Source organism: Loxodonta africana, chromosome 1 (genome assembly GCF_030014295.1).
Source record: "Loxodonta africana isolate mLoxAfr1 chromosome 1, mLoxAfr1.hap2, whole genome shotgun sequence".
NCBI lineage: Eukaryota > Metazoa > Chordata > Mammalia > Proboscidea > Elephantidae > Loxodonta > Loxodonta africana.
Window position 1 is genome coordinate 182,019,991 of NC_087342.1, and position 17,451 is coordinate 182,037,441.

The following is a 17,451-nucleotide window of genomic DNA, read 5'->3' on the forward strand; positions in this document are numbered from 1 at the left end:
GGCAGGTTGCATTATTAAATAGGTTGTCAGGTAGGCCTCATGCATGCAGAGGTAGGCAGAGATGAACGCAATGTGTTGTTAAGAGCTCCTTCTCGTATTTCATCTTGATTTCTCAGTATTTTCCTTACATTTTTTCAGTTGTATTGGATGCACTCCTATGTCTTTGACCTATATTTTGCCCTTCAGAATCCTTAGTCACACAACCAGTTACATATGGGCCTTTACTCTGATATGCATATTATCTTTGTCTTGGTATTCACGCATGATCTACTTAATTTTAGGACCTCAGAAGTGCTGTGTTAAAAATTAGCAAATTTCTTGGAAAGCAATTGACTAATGAGGATATGAAATCTGAAGTGAAACATGCTGCTTTCAAAAACATGAAAGAAGATCTCAAAGCAAATTATGTCCATACGGGCCATGAAAAAAAACAGACAGAAGACTACCACTAGATCCAAAAAGTTACTAATAAATTGTTGTGCTTTGTTTCAATATCATGAATATTGGCCTACTATCAAAATATTCTTTTAAATCTTTTCTGTCATGTAGATGAGTTTTGCTGAAGTCTTCTCACTCTCTCCCCAAATCTTTTGTGCCCAGTGACTCACTTTGGTAAGTCGGTTCACTATGATTTGACAGCTATTGGGTAATACTTGGAATTCTAATTGTTTCAAAAGATGTTGTTCTAGAAATTGCTGCAATCCTTGACTAACACAAGAATAGCAAATATATGTATTTATAATTTAGCAAGACTGGGCAAATAGATGACCAGGTAAACTAAAATTTTTAAGTTATCATATACAGTATGGATACAGTGTCTGGAATTAAAACAATTCTTGATTTCTAGTATCTTCTAGAATCTTTTCTAGTATCATGTCCAGTATGATCATGCTCCTATTACCTCTGATAATTTTGAAAAATTTTAAAGTAATATTTAGAAATTTATCACTTTTTCTCATTCATTTATGTGCCTGGGTACTACATAACATAGTACTCATGGAAGACTACCCAAGACTTTTCCTAACTTGGGTACTTTTTGTTTATCCTAAGTGTACCTTGACACTATCTTTCTTCTCCTTTATGAATTGCCAATATTCTTTACCCAAGAAAATACATTATTTTTTTATCTTTCACAAATCCAAGGCTGAATCCTTTATCTAAGAGAACACAATGCTTTAACAAGTAGTTTCGTTCTTTTTTTTATAGACGGTAACTTTCCCCTGAGAAAACATTGCTACTTTATCAATTGTTTCCCCTAATCTGGAGCTAGAGACTGAACAGCTAATATATCTCCACATTCAGTACTTCTCTCGATCTTTTTCCCACCTTCTCCATTAGAGCCAGATTTACCATAAAGCTAATGAAGCTTAAGCTTTAGGGCTCTGCCTCGCACGGACCATTTGCTAGCCCCTATACTAACTTTATAGTCATCATTTTGTATTCTGTTTCTGAGGGGGACCCTCCAAATTATACATGCTTCAGCCCCACAAATCATGAGACTATCCTACCTTTATACATGTCTTAAGAGGGGAAGTCTAATACAAATAAAAAGTAACCCAGTGTCCTGATTTAAACCAGATCATAACTTTCCACATGAGCTGTCTAATTCTCTTGAGTGGCCAACTTCCCTAGATTAACTTGCAGTAAATATCTGCACTCGCTTCTGGCTGTATGCAATGTTATGTGCAATCTTCTACAGGACCGTATTTTACAGTGAGGGATTAATGCTTTCAGGAGTGCCTAATTTTATGTGTTTTTGACATAAAATACTTTGACACTTACTGACACCAAACATTAAGAATTACGTTGAAACTTAGTCTAGGATTATTGAAGTAATTTTCCTAAGGTCTTCAAGCTTGAAAGTTTGCACCTGGGCTTCAGAACCTATACAGTGTGACGCTAAAGCTCATGATTTCCTCTGCACAACACAGTTGTAGTGGTCTATTTTCATTTTCTCTAAATTGATATTTGATTTTACGAACACCATTCATAGAATGAAAAGAGAGAATACAAAGTGTGCTGTATAAGATACTCAATAATTATCAAAATTAATTACTTAAATATGAAATCAGACATACTGCATTTTAAAATTTGCCTGAAGAGCAAATTGGCAATGAGGACTGTTTTAAATCAATGTACAACTGTAAGTAAGGTGTTGGTGGCAACACTTTGCTCTGCAGAATGATTTTCTACTTCCCTATACAATTAACGGAGCCCCAGTGGCCCAGTGGATGAGAGCTTGGCTGATAACCAACAGGTCGGCAGTTCGAATCTCTCAGCCACTCCTTGAGCACCCTATGGGGTAGTTCTACTCTGTCCCATCGGGTCACTGTGATTCAGAATCGCATGGACAGCAATGACTTTGTTTTGTTTCATTTTTTATACAATTAATACTGCTATTCTTCCACGATACGTGTCCATTGGAAAAAGTTGTCAGAAGTTTTTGCCAGGGCCAGAAGGTGAAAAAGAGAGCATGGCCTAATTTGCTCTCTGGCTAATTATGCACTGGTCTCTTGGGATGGATTTAGAAAATGTGGTTATAGTTTACTAAGCATCTGTGAGACTGCAGAAGTCCTTAATCCTTACATTAAGATTTCTTCCACATCTGTCCATGCTTTATGGTCATAGTCCCATCTATGACTCCTCTCCTCGTGGCTGAGGTGGGTGCTGGTTACAGTTCAGAAGGTCAGAGGGTCATGGTAGGCATAGCCCCAACAGCCTCTCTGAGTGCTGAAGGTGATGAACAGATGGTAAAACCGCCGGCAGAAACACCAGGATGCCAGTGACCAGGAAGAGAACAACCCAGTAGGCCCCCACTTTGCTGATGTAGCAAACCAGGAGGAGGCAGTCAGAGATAATGAGAAAGGTACCAATCAAACACTGCATACTAGTGCACCTAGTGGCTTCATAAGGGATCTTACTAGAATTTTTCTTAAACTTTAATAATAAATGACCTTTCACAACATATGGGCATCTTTTGAGATCAAAGCTGATTCACCAAGTAAAATTAATTTCTAAAGGTTAATGTGTCCATTGTCTGCACTGGAGAGCTTCAAATATTCCACTTTGCTTCTGGGGATTCCAGTAGCCACATTGTATGAGTGGACACCACAACTCACAGAGACAGTGGGGGTGTTCTCTTCAGGTGCAAAGGGGACAGAGGCAGTCAAGGCCCAGGCATATCCACCCAAAGACCTCCTGGGTCCAAGCAGCCCATTTTCAAAGTATCTCTCATTCATTTCCCTCCCCTATGTAAGTGTTTCTGGTAGACTTCCTATTCTGGATGAAATCTTTCCTTTATCACGCAAAGTAGTGATTACTTTGATAGATAGTCTGATGCTCTATTGTCTCCTTTTGCTGCTCTTTGTTCTTTTCCTAGACCAGTTCTAGTTCTAGTAAATTCCCAGATTCCTTTATAATTAAAATTTTTACATCAGTTCGATTACATTACGTTCACGAGATTATGCTCATTACTCAATTGTTTAGTATTTCCATTTTCTTTACATTTTCATACTTGTTTTCCACTCTGGCCTCTGTTCTCTTCCATTGGTCTTACATGCAGCAAATGTAAGCTAATTTGATCAGCCTCAAATGTTACTCGGGAAAGAAATTGTTAGTTTCAGAATCAAACCTGCATGAAATTCTGGGTTCACCTCATATTAACTGTATAAACTTGGCTTTAGTGCATGTCTAGGGGCCTGGTTTCTTCTGTAAAATAGGCATAATAATATCTGCTCAATCAAATTGTGAATATTTACTGAATGAAGTATGCAACCTGCCTAGAACACAGCAGGTACCCTCCATGGAACTCAGTTCCTAACATGATCAAGGACAAGGGGCTGTTCAAAGACTTCAAGGTCTTTCATGCCTAAGTTTTAGCTCATTGTAATAGATCAAAGCTTTCCTGCAAATTGTATTGCCTGAAAACTGTATTGACTCTTGCAGGAATGGTTCACCCTTTGGAATGCTAGGGTTTAATCAGAAACTGTGTGGTCTTCTGTTAGCCTATTGTGAAGGAGGTTCCCACATCATGAGAGGTTGAATTGGAGACCTCCTTGTTCTCTCTCAACTCTTGATTTTATGAACCTGAGCCATGGCCTCTGCTTCAAGAATCTTTACTAGTCAAATGTGTGGTTTCTCCGGTTTCTCATGCTCCATGCTTCTTACTAATCTAGTTCCCCTTAGAACTTTACAGTTCATCTTTAAATTTACCACCTACAACATTCATCTTGACATTTAATTCAATTGAACCTCATTTGGACATGCATTTTAAATTCCACCAGTGAGTTCTATTTCTTTATGTATTCTTTTATATTTGGAGTTACCTGATTATCCAAACTACAGTTTAAACTTCTTTAGGGAAGTAGTGATATTTCTTCAAACTCTCTAAACCATAGAGTGCCTACAGGTGATCCAATTGTCTTTCATAAACTGAGTGTTGTTGTGTAAAAAAAGTTACTACAAATTACAAATGTATACTACTTAAGATAGTTCTCCCTATTACTATTCAAACTTAAATTATAATCTTACCCTTATTTATACAGCATTTACTGTGTACAATCCCTGCCCCCAACATACCTCAGAAATATCAAGTTGGGCTGGTATTACTGGCCCCAAGGCCACAGAGCTAGTTAATATCAAAGCTAAGGACAAGGTCAATATAAAGAATCTCCCAGCCATTAAGAGCCAGAGGCAAAATCATTTGTAAAGGAGTTGCAACTTGATTTCATTCCAGATTATTGTGTTTTATACCTATGATCACACTGGGTATGAATTAGAAGATAAAGTAGGGTCTCAGGTCTATCAGTTACGGGTTGGTTGCTGAGATAGGACCTTTGCTTTATCAAAAGGCAAGATCTGGGTAAGAAGTGAGAGTTGAACAGAGATAGGGGAATACAGTTGTGACCAGGCTAGTCTTCAGATATATGCCCCTGTCTCAGTTGAGATCCTACTGGTGCAAAGGACTCTTGTGCCCAAGAGTGTAATTATGCTGCTGGAAAGCCAGTAACAAAGAAGAAACGGTGTGAAGAGCGGGGCTGTAGAGCAATGCTGACATATCAGAGTACAGATGAGTCTGATAATTCATCACAGAAATATATTTCAAATAGTTCGACTTTGATGCATTATATTACGTTCACTCAAGTGACCCATGTTGTCATTTCAGTAACATAGTTCATTTTCTTTATATATAACTAAAGAATCTTTAAGATGGAAATAGAAGTAATGTCAATATTCTTTTACTGAGGCTTTTTGACCATTAGTCCATTGTTATGTGAGATCATTAATGGAAATATTGAGTTTTAGGACCTGATTCAGGAACTACCTCAAACTTCCCAAAATTCAAAGTGGAAGAGTAGTAATAACATTGACCAGAAATATGAAGACTCAACAAAATATACGTTATTTAAGCAAAACTCACTTGAAACTCGAAACTCACTTTCACCCCTCACTATAACTTACATTCACTGATAACTAAAAGCAAGAAAATCATGTTTTACTGGAGTGTCCCCCTCTAATGCTTAGCATACAGAACAAATTCATTATAAAAACCAAAACCAAACCCATTGCCATGGATTCCGAATCATAGAGACCCTATAGGACAGAGTATGGCTACCCCATAGGGTGTCCAAGGAGTGGCTGGTGGATTTGAACTGCAAACCTTTTGGTTAGCAGCAGAGCTCTTAACCACTGTGCCACCAGGGCTGCAGATTCATTATAGGTAACTAAAAACTTTTTTTTAATTTTTTAAAAGAGCTGTCACTTACCTTCTGTAAATAATGTGTGTGTGTGTTAATGTGTGTTTCAGTTCACTCTACTCTACATGATGATAAATTGATAAATTCGCTTTTTCTCTTCTTCCAGGCACAATTGAAAAAATACATGATAGTTTCACAGAATGAGAGATTTGACAATGTATTTCAGGAAAAGATAAATGATCTTCCTACTAAATTTATCTGGGATATTAATGAAGAACTTCAAATCCGAGGCAGTAGAAAATCACCTATAAATGTATGCATTAGAATGACTTAAAATTACAGGACCAACAGAGTTCATTTTACTTTTTTGTTCCGTTTTTGCTTCTTTTACATTTTGATTTAAATCCTAGGCACAAATAAATATATATATAAACCCCAATGGCATAGTGGTTAAGAGCTATGGCTGCTAACCAAAAAGTCAGCAGTTTGAATCCACCAGGCGCTCCTTGGAAAACCTTTCAGGCAGTTCTACTCTGTCCATAGGGTTGCTATTAGTTGGAATCGACTCAACAGCGATGGGTTTGGGTTTTTTGGGACTTGAGCTAGAAGCTTACCTGCCAATATTGGGATTCTCAGCCTCTGTAGCCTGTGAGCCAGAGGCCTGTTGTCTGACCTGCCAGTCTTGGATTCATCAGCCCCTGCAGCTATGTGAGTGAGGAGAAGCCTCCTGCCTGACGCCTGATCCACAGACTCGGGACTTGCCAGCCTCTACAATTGCATAAGCCATTTCCTTGAGATAAATCTCTCTCTCTGTCTTTCTCTACATATATATACCAAAACAAACCTGTTACCATCAAGTCGGTTCTGACTCCTGGTCACCCTATAGGACAGAGCAAAACTGCCCTATAGGGTTTCAAAGGAGTGGCTGGTAGATTCAATTTGCTGAACTTTTGGTTAGCAGGCATAGCTCTTTATATATATATATATATATATATATACATATATACATATACACTTACATACATACACACTCTTCACTGGCTTTGCTTCTCTAGAGAACCCAGACTAAGACACACCCTTTAATGAACGGTCCCTCTGGTTACAGTTCAGTCTCTTTCCAGTGGAGCCCTTCACTCTGCTTCCTGTTTTTTTTCCTTCCATGGTAAAGAACGAATTGTTCTCACAACAAAATAATGCCAGAATCTGCCAGCTGCTTCTGTTTATTATCATCCCAAGGGTGTTGAATGCCTGTGTTTTCTTACAGTATTCCTTCTTCTTCCCTTTTATTGCAATTGCTGCATAGTAATCTTGCTTTGAAGTCCCTGGGTGGTGCAAACAGTAAGGAGCTTGGCTGCTATCCAAAGAGTTTTAGGTTCAGAGGTTCAAGTCCACCCAGAGGTGCCTTGGAAGAAAGGCCTGGCAAAGTACTTCCAAAAAATCAGCCATTGAAAACCCTATGCAGCACAGTTCTACTCTGACACACGTGGGGTCTCCATGAGTCGAGTCAACTCAATAGCAACTAATAATATATACATGTTACCAATATATATAAAATATATTTTTAAATAAGTATATGTTTAAATAAATTAATTAAATTCAATAAATAAAATTTATATATTTTAAAGTCTCCTTGGTTTGTTATTAATTTAATGAAAATATAAACATCTTTCAGCTGAAGAACACCAGGAACACACCTTTCTTTGAGTATTTGTTTTATTACTTGTTGCAGTGAAGGAGACCACACTCCACAGGGAATAATGTGATGCTCAGTAAGAGACCATTGGGAAGAATTTATTATAGGATTAGGGCTTTGTTAAAATGATTCTGAGGAGAATTTAAGTAAATGGGCTTGTGAGTTGGTAACTTTCAGGAAGCGGGGATAATTCTATGATTTACTGTCTTTGTTATCTAATGCTGCTATAACAGAAATGCCACAAGTGGATGGCTTTAATAAACAGAAATTTATCTTCTCACAGTGTAGGAGGCTAGAAGTCCAAATTCATGGTGTGGGCTCTAGGGGGAGGCTTTCTTTTTCTGTCCTTCTGGGGCAAGGTTCTTGTTTCCGTTTCCTTTGATATTTCCACTTGATTTGGCATCTATCTTCCCCTAAAAAAATATCCGCTTCTTTTATATCTTGAAAGAGATTGACTCAAGACACACCCTGGGTTTATCCTGCCTCATTAACATAACAAATTCAAACCATTCCCAAATGGGATTCTAACCACAGGCATAGTGGCTAGGATTTACAACACATACTTCTGGAGGACACAATTCAGTTCATAATATTGAGTATCTTAACTATTTCTGGAAGGAGAAAAGTAGACAATAAGTTTAAATCTTGAATTGGTTTGCACTGTTGCTATCATTCTTTGAAATTGATTGAGTCATACTTTTTGGCCCAATAAGTCACACATCTTAACAAATATTTTTTATTCTCTAATTTTATGTTTCAAGATTCTTTCGAATAAAGTTGGGCATAGAAATTCCAGGTATTGCTTTACTGTTGTTATTAATAGCAGTGTCTTGTATACAGCATATAGCTAGGATGTTGATTTATTCTATGTTTTCTGTCTTTTAACTGGCCTTTAAAGTAAATTCTTATACAATCATGTGTCGCTTAATATCCACGATGTGTTCCATGAAATAGAATGTTACACGATTTAGACGTTGTGGGAACACCACGTTATTTGCTGTACCATTATACACCTGGCTGCACAATCTCTTTATATACTAGAGACATGAGATACGTGTGTTGTGTGCTCTCTGTCTGGTTATGTCCACTATATCCCTTTCTCCAATCAGGAGTTCTGAGCTCTATTATAACCTAATGAGACCATGGGCCTATAGGCGGTCAGGTATTGCCCGAACGGACATGATGTGGTGCATAACTAAATTTTGATTTCTTTTAACAATCCTAATTCATGCTGTCTTTTACAACCCTGATTCTTCTATGCTTCCTTTTTTTCTCTGCTTTAATTATAATTTGCCTAAGAGTTCTAGGGTGGAAATAATTTTTTCCTCAGAATTGTTTTCTATATTCCATGTACTATTAAGAAGAATGATGCAAATTTGATTCCTGATCATTTATGTGTGATTAGTTTTGTTCTCTTTAGTATATTTTAGTAAATTCTCTTTTTCTCTAGGTTCTTGCATTCTTTCACCTTGTTGTTGTTAGTTGCTGTCCAGCCAGATCTGACCTTACATGTAACATTAGAAAACACTGCCAGGTCTCTACTTCCTCCAAGACTGAATCTTTGATCTTAAGACCTGGTAAATTCATATCTCTTCTGTTTCAGCTATAGCTATCTATACCTTTTGCAAATGTTTGTAAACTTACTTGATGCAAAAGTCATTTATTATCTGATTTTTCCTACCTTTTCAAACTAATTCAAACATATTCAGCCTTTGTTATACATAAATCAAACACTTGGAAATTTTTTAAAAATTCTAGACACATTTGAAATTGTTATCTCACTTTTTTTCTCATTTTGCAACCTTCATAACCCAATTTTTCTGTCACCTATAAGTCCAAAATGTACCCCAAATGTCTAACCCTCTTCCATTAAGACCAGGGGCAGATTCACCAGTCAAGGACAGTATCCACTGGCTTGCACTGCGCAAGGTACACACTAGCTTAATTGTATTTACTTGCTAATCTGTGGTGAGCAATTTCACATGGGTTTTACCACATCTTTCATGTGCATTGCATACCTTGCTTATTGGGTAATCTAGTCCTGATTAAGACCCTTGAACAAACCTCTATCTTTGCTCACCTGGAATATTGTGAAAGCCTCTCAATTCATATCTCTACTTCCACTCCTCTACAGTGTATTCAGAAGAAATAGAACTGATTTTTTAAAAAATATATATCAAACATATTTCTTTACTTAAACCCTCTAATGACTTTTGATTGCTTGCAGACCAAATTCCTATAGAAAGCATTTATTCTTACTGTAAACCTTGCTATAAAAGACTCTATCTGATGGTCTCCTCTCTGTCTCTCTGACCTACACTCCAGATATTCTCACTCAGACTCACTACATGCCATGTACACCCATACTTGCTTCTGTTCAAATACCACAAGCCATTTTCCATATAGGGTTTTGACAGTAGCTGTTCCCTCTGAGGAAACCCTGGTGGCGTAGTGGTTAAGTGCTAAGGCTGCTAACCAAAGGGTTGGCGGTTGGAACGTGCCAGGCACTCCCTGAAAACTCTATGGGGCAGTTCTACCCAGTCCTATAGAGTTGCTATGAGCACTGGGTTTGGTTTTTTTTTTTTTTGGTTTGGTTCCCTCTGAAGTGGAATACTTCATGATTCTTTCCCTCCACCATCATTTAGGACTCAATTTAAATGCTACTTTCCTAGAAGCTACTTCCTGACAACTCTGTATCCTTTTGTGGAAATAATTTTAAAAAACGATTCATTTTCTTTTATACATATAAGATCTTTTATGGATGTTCTACATTTTCTTGAGTGAGTTTCATAATTACTTCTAGGAATTTAATAATTTTACCTCTTTTAAAATTTATTAAATGTAAATTTCTAGTGATATCTTTTATTTTCTTCTCTACATCTGTAGTTAGGTTTCCATTTTCATTCTTATATATTGTTTACTTGTACTTTTTGTACTTTTTTCCCCCAAAACTTCTAGAGTGATTTTTATCAATTTATTTAGACCTTTTAGAAAATGGACTTTGGATTTTGTTTTCCTTTCTTTTGAATATTTGCCACATATTTTATTAATTGTTGCTCTTTATTTTAACATTTAATTTCTTCCAATTTCTCTGAGTTGTTCTTCTAATTTCTGTGCATATCAAAAGATACCATTAAGATCTCTTCAATAAATGATGGTGATACAACTGGATTTCCACAGGAAAAGAATAAAGTTGGACCCATACCTCAAACCACATACAAAAATTAACTCAATAGGGATCAATAACCCAAATATAAGAACTGAAACCATAAAACCCTTAAAAGAAAACACAGGCTTAAAGCTTTAAGACCTTGTTTTTGGCAATGGATTCTTAGATATGATACCAAAAGCACAAGCCACAAAGACAAAAAATATTTCTATCATTTTGATGGAAAGACATTCTATATAAGTTTTATAAAACTTGCCCTCTAACTCTGTCTCTTGGGTAAGGGTAACATTTGGTCCCATTTGGCCACCACTCTAACAGAAGGTCCCCTCTCCTGACCTTCAGAAGTGGTGTAGTTACTAAAGCAAAATAAACAAGTGGACTTCTGGTGAGGAGTCTCACAAATCAGTATGAGGAAACTTTAATGTTTAATTATATGCCTCAACACATGTATTAGAGCAGAATTTGGCTGAATGTGTATTTTTTTTAATAAACATAAATGATGAGGATGAATTAAATTATTAATGACAGGTGAAGAGAGGCAGGCATAAAATGCATATATACGTGAGTGTCAATTCTTCATACATTCTAACAACACCCTGCCCCACCCCAGCCCCTCAGTCATCCAGATTCCCTACCTATTTAGGTTTGTTACTCCTTAACGCACAAAGGGCAGGCTACTAAATCATAATTGCATGTGATTCTCCTGATATAAAGCTCCAATTTTGCATCATTTTTAATGAAGGGTTACTTCTCAGAAACAGATTGTGTAATGAAGGAGAAAAAAGAAGACAGAGAGATATGATGATAGAAAGCAGTGATCAGAGGGTGAGATATTTGACATCGAGACCATGTAAGGGCTGTGCTTATTGGTAATAACAAGATCCAAGACATGACTAAAGAGGAAATTTGCTGAGGTAAGAGCCCAATTCCACCACCCTTGATCTCTCCGGAAACCTAAAATCCATTTGCTTTATCATCTTTTACTGGCCTAACAGCCCCTTATAGCCTCAATTGCCTCCTCAAAAAAACAAACCTTAGCTGGCAAAAATTCCATGGACAAACATTATAATCATTCCCTTGCATGTCCCTCCTACTCCTTTGCCTTCTCTTGTATCATTTTCTCCTTTGGTTAAGCCAGAATTCTTGTTCAGTCCAACTCTTCACATTCCTTTGTCTGTACCTGTGCACTAAACAGAGAGAAAAACGCAGCAGTCAATTTTGTTCTTTGCTGTTCCTAGTGTATTTATTATTTCTGTATGAATTGTTTCAGATTTTATGGTTTTGAAAGGTCTCCTTGCTTATTTTTTTGTTTTTTCTTTCACCTATTTTTTTTTAAAAATTCATGTTCCTATTGAATCCTCAAGCATGTGAAGCAAGGTTTTCTTCTGTTCTCTGGGATGTATTTATTTTTTTGATCGGGCTCTTTGCCTATCCTTTGCATGCTATGTGTCATGGATTGAATTGCGTCCCCCAAAAATATGTGTCAACTTGGCTAGGTCATGATTCCCTTGTATGATTCTATGACTGTCTACACTTTTGTCATCTGATGTGATTTCCCTATGTGCTGTAAATCCTATCATTATGATATAATAAGATGGATTAATGGCAGTTATACCGATGAGGTCTACAAGATTGGGTAGTGTCTTGAGCCAATTTCTTTTGAGATATAAAAGAAAGAAGCGAGCAGAGAGACATGGGAACCTATACCACCAAGAGAGTGGTGCCAGGAGCAGAGCACTCCCTTTGGACCTGAGCTTCCTGCACTTAGATGGTCCCAGACAGAGGGAAGACTAATGACAAGGACTTTCCTCCAGAGCCAACAGAGAGAGAAAGTCTTCTCCTGGAGCTGATGCCCTGAATTTGGACTTGTAGCCTACTAGACAATGAAAAAATAAACTTCTCTTTGTTAAAGCCATCCACTTGTGATATTTCTGTTATAGCAGCACTAGGTGACTAAGACACTATGTTAATTTCTTTCATTGTTGTTCATATTTTAGTATGAGTACATAATTCCCACACATTTTACTATTCTGTTGTTGTTGAGGTTTTTGTTTGTTTTTCTTCCATTTCAGTCTTGGGCTCTGACCGAGTGTGAATGGTTTCTTGACTATGTATTGACTGGTGTATTTCCCACTTTCATAAGCCCTTCCCCTACCCTGACCCAGCTACATATTAAAAAAAAAAAAAAAAAATTATAAGGGCTAAATATTTGATGTATGAAACATTTTTCAGGCCTTTGCAAGACCCAGTGTGGGTTATGGGGGACTCACACTTGCTATGTGTAATTGTCTTACAATGCTTACAATCTCATCACGCTTCACAGATTTGTTTGAATGCCATATGCCAGGGTTCACACTTCCTAATTATGATGAGGTTGCAAGAGATATACCATTACTGCAGGAAGACACAGTAACCCTAGGTCCTTTGCTGGCATTTTACACATGTCCTTGGCATTTCTACCCATCAATAATTTCCACAGCACTCCTCAGTCAGAAGAGCAAAACTATAGAGATAACCACTTAAATATCTCCAGAACTGATTATATTACTAAGAATTCTGAGAAGCTTATCTATTCAGTAATGTAGCTTAGTGTGGTGCTAAGAAGGCAGACTAGATTTAGAAGTCCAGCTGTGCTATGCCACCTCTCTGTGCAGTGCTTCTTTGCTCCACTCCAGAATCTTATATTTCTGTCCGTGGTGTCATTTGTGATTCTTGTTCTTATTGTTAGCTATAGCACAAGATTTGCCACTGTCCCTGTTTGCTTGGTGTTGATGAATTATTTTACTACCTTTTATGATTTTTTGTTTCTTTTATTATGCATTTGGTGAGAAAAACCCTATAAGGAAGTTATAATGTGTTCCCCAAATCCAAGACTCTGTAGACAACTTTTTGTACATGAAAATGACCTCCTGGGTTGTAACACTAGGGAAATTCTCAGTCATACATTTGGTATCATAATTTCAGTCTCTTTTTTCAGTCTTCATAAATATATTAGTGGGAAATTGCTGAAGCCTGCATAGAATCTAGTGGGCCAATTCTATTTTATATTATACCTGAAGGTTTAATATTAGTTCTTCACACTGGCTTGGAAATCTTTTGTGATAACATTATTTAACTGATTCATGTTTATTTCTAAAAATATGACTTACAGAAAAACATTTTTTTATTTAGACTTATAAAATTTGTTTTAAAAATCCATGAAAAGCATACTTCACAGAATAGATAAATACACATGACTCAACTGCAAGCTATCAATAAGAAACTCACTTTAAATATAATGATATAAAAAGGTTAGGAGTAAAAAAAAGAAAATAGGACAAGCTCTACCATGATAACATAATTCAAAAATAAATGTTGTTGTTAGGTGCTGTCGAGTCGCTCCCAACTCATAGGGACCATATATACAACAGAACAAAATACTGCCAGTCACGTACTATTCTCACAAACATGGCTATATTTGAGCCCATTGTTGTAGTCACTATTGAGGGTCCTCCTCTTTTTTTCTGACCCATTATTTTACCAAGAATGATGTCCTTCCCGGGGATTGCTGCCTCCTTATAACATGTCCAAAGTATGTGAAAGTTTCACCATCCTTGCTTCTAAGAGCATTCTGTCTGTACTTCTTCCAAGACGAACCTGTATCTTCTTCTGGCAGTTGATGGTATATTCAATATTCTTCACCAACATCCATAATTAAAAGGCATCAATTCTTCTCTCGTCTTCCTTATTTATTGTCCAGCTTTTGCATTCATATAAGGCAATTGAAAATACTCTGGCTTGGGTCAGGTGCACCTTAGTCTTCAAAGTGATGTCTTTGCTTTTGAACACTTTAAAGAGGTCTTCTGCAGCAGATTTGCCCAGTGTAATATGTCTTTGATTTTTGACTGCTGGTTCCATGGGTGTTGGTTATGGATCCAAGTAAAATGAAATCCTTGACAACTTCAATCTTTTCTCCATTTACCATGAAGTTACTTATTGGACCATTTGTGAGGGTTTTTTTTTTTTTTTTTTCTTTATGTTGAGGTGTCATCTTTATGTAGAAGGCTATGGTCTTTGATCTTCATCAGTAAGTGCTACAAGTCCTCTTCACTTTCAGCAAGCAAGATTGTGTCATCTTCATATCTCAAGTTGTAAATGAGTCTTCCTCCAATCCTGATGCCGTATTCTTCTTCATATTGCCAAGCTTCTTGGATTACTGGCTCAGCACACAGTGTGAGTAAGTATGGTGATAGGATACAAGACTGACTCACACCTTCCTTCATTTTAAACCACACAATATTCCCATGTTCTGTTCAAAGGACTGCTTCTTGGTCTATGTACAGGTTCTGCATGAGTACAATTAAGTACTCTGGAATTTCCACTCTTCCCAATGTTATCCATAATTTGTTATGATCCACACAGTCAAATGCTTTTGCATAGTCAATAAAACACAAGTAAATATCTTTCTGCTGTTCTCCACTTTCAGCCAAGATCCATCTGACATCAGCAATGATATTCCTTGTTCTGCAGTTCCCAGTCGATGTGCTGCTGCAACCATTTTTGAATTATCTTCAGCTAAATTCTACTCACATGTGATATTAATGATATCGTATGATAATTTCCACATTCTGTTGGATCACCTTTTTTTGGAATGGGCATATATATGGATCTCTTCCAGTCAGTTGGCCAGGTAGCTGTCTTCCAAATTTCTTGGCATACAAGGAACCCCACCAGTGTTGCATCCATTTGTTGAAACATCTCCATTAGTATTCTTTCAATTCCTGGAGCCATGTTTTTCACCAATATCTTGGACTTTTTCTTTCAGTTCCATCAGTTCTTGATCAAGTGCTACCTCCTGGAATGGTTAAATGTCAACCAATTCTTTTTGGTACAGTGACTCTGTGTATCCTTCCATCTTCTTTTGATGTTTCCTGCATTGTTCAATGTTTCCCATGTAGAAACTTTCAATATTGTAACTCAAGGCTTGAATTTTTTCTTCAGTTCGTTCAGCCTGAGAAATGCCAAGCATGTTCTTTTCTTTTGGTTTCCTAACTCTGAGTCTGCACATTTCATTAGAATACTTTACTTTTTCTCCTCAAGCCACCCTTTGAAATCTTATGTTCAGCTCTTTTACATCATCATTTCTTCCATTTGCTTTAGCTACTCTACATTCAAGAGCAAGTTTCAGAGCCCCTTCTGACATCCTTTTGGTCTTTTCTTTCTTTTTGTCTTTTTAATAACCTTTTACTTATTTCCTATATGATGTCCTTGATGTCATATCACAACTAGTCTGGTCTTTGGTCATTATTGTTCAACACATCATATCTATTTTTGACATGGTCTCTAAATTTAGATGGGATATACTCAAGGTGGTACTTTGTCTCTCATGGTCTTGTTTTAATTTTCTTCAGCTTCAACTTGAACTCACATATGAGCAATTGATGATCTGTTCCTCAGTTGCCCCCTGGCCTTGTTCTGACTGATGATATTGAGCTTCTTCATCATCTCTTTACACAGATGTAGTCGATCTGGTTCCTGTATATTCTGTCCAGTTGGGTCCACGTGTACAATCACCATTTATGTTGTTGAAAAAGGTATTTCTAGTGAATAGGTTGTTGGTCCTGCAAAATTCTATCATGTGATTTCTGGCATCATTTCTTTTACCAAGGTCATAGTTTCCAACAACTGATTCTTTTTGTTTCCAACTTTGCAGTCCAATCACCAATAATTATCAATGTGCCTGGATTGCATGTTTGATTAATTTCAGACTGCAGAATTTGGTAAAAACCTTCAATTTCTTCATCTTTGATCTTAGTGGTTGGTGCATAAATTTGAATAATAGTTGTATTAACTAGTCTTTGTAGGCATATGGACATTGTCCTATCACTGACAGCACTGTTTTTCAGGATAGTTCTCCAAATGTTCTTTTTAACAATGAAGAAAACACCATTCCTCTTCAATTTTTTCATTCCCAGCATAGTAGACCATATGATTGTCTGATTCAAAATGGAAAGTATCAATCCATTTCAGCTCACTAATGCGTAGGATCTTTAAGTGTTCTATTTCATTTTTAACAACTTCCTGTTGTCCTATACTGGTTACACTGCATGTTCCAATATTAATGTATGTTTGCAGCTGTTTCTTCACATTTTGAGTCATGTCACTGCAGCAAATGAAAGTCTCAAAACCTTTACTCCATCCATGTCATAAGGTCAACTCTACTTTGAGGGGGCAGCTCTTCCCCAGTAGTATTTTGAGTGCCTTCCAACCTGAGGGGCTCATCTTCCAGCACTGTATCAGACAATGTTCTGCTGCTATTCATAAGGTTTTCATTGGCCTATTTTTTTAGAAGTAGATTGCCAGGTCCCTCTTCCTAGTCTGTTTTAGAATGGAAGCTCTGCTGAAACCTGTCCACCTGGGTGACCCTGCTGGTATTTGAAATACCACTGGTGTAGCTTCCAGCATCACAGCAACATATAAGCCACCATAGTATGACAAAATGACAGACAAGTGGTGGCAAAAATACATAGAAGTGCTGTTTTCATATCAGACAAAGTAAACTTTGTTGTTGTTGTTCTGATTCATAGCAACCCTATGTGCCACAGAATGAAACACTGCCCAGTCCTGTGCCACACTCACAATTGTTGTTATGCTTGAGCCTATTGTTGCAGCCACTGTGTCAATCCATCTCTTTGAGGGTCTTCCTCTTTTCTCTTGACCTGGTACTTTACCAAGCGTGATGTCCAAGCCTGATCCATCATCATGGCAAGGATGCATGCATGGTGAAGACATCAAAGTAAACTTTAGAGCAAAGAAAATTAACAGGAACAAAGAGGGACACTGCACAGTGATGAGAGGGTTAATTCACCAGGAAGATATAATAATCTCAAATGTGTATACACTTAACAACAGAG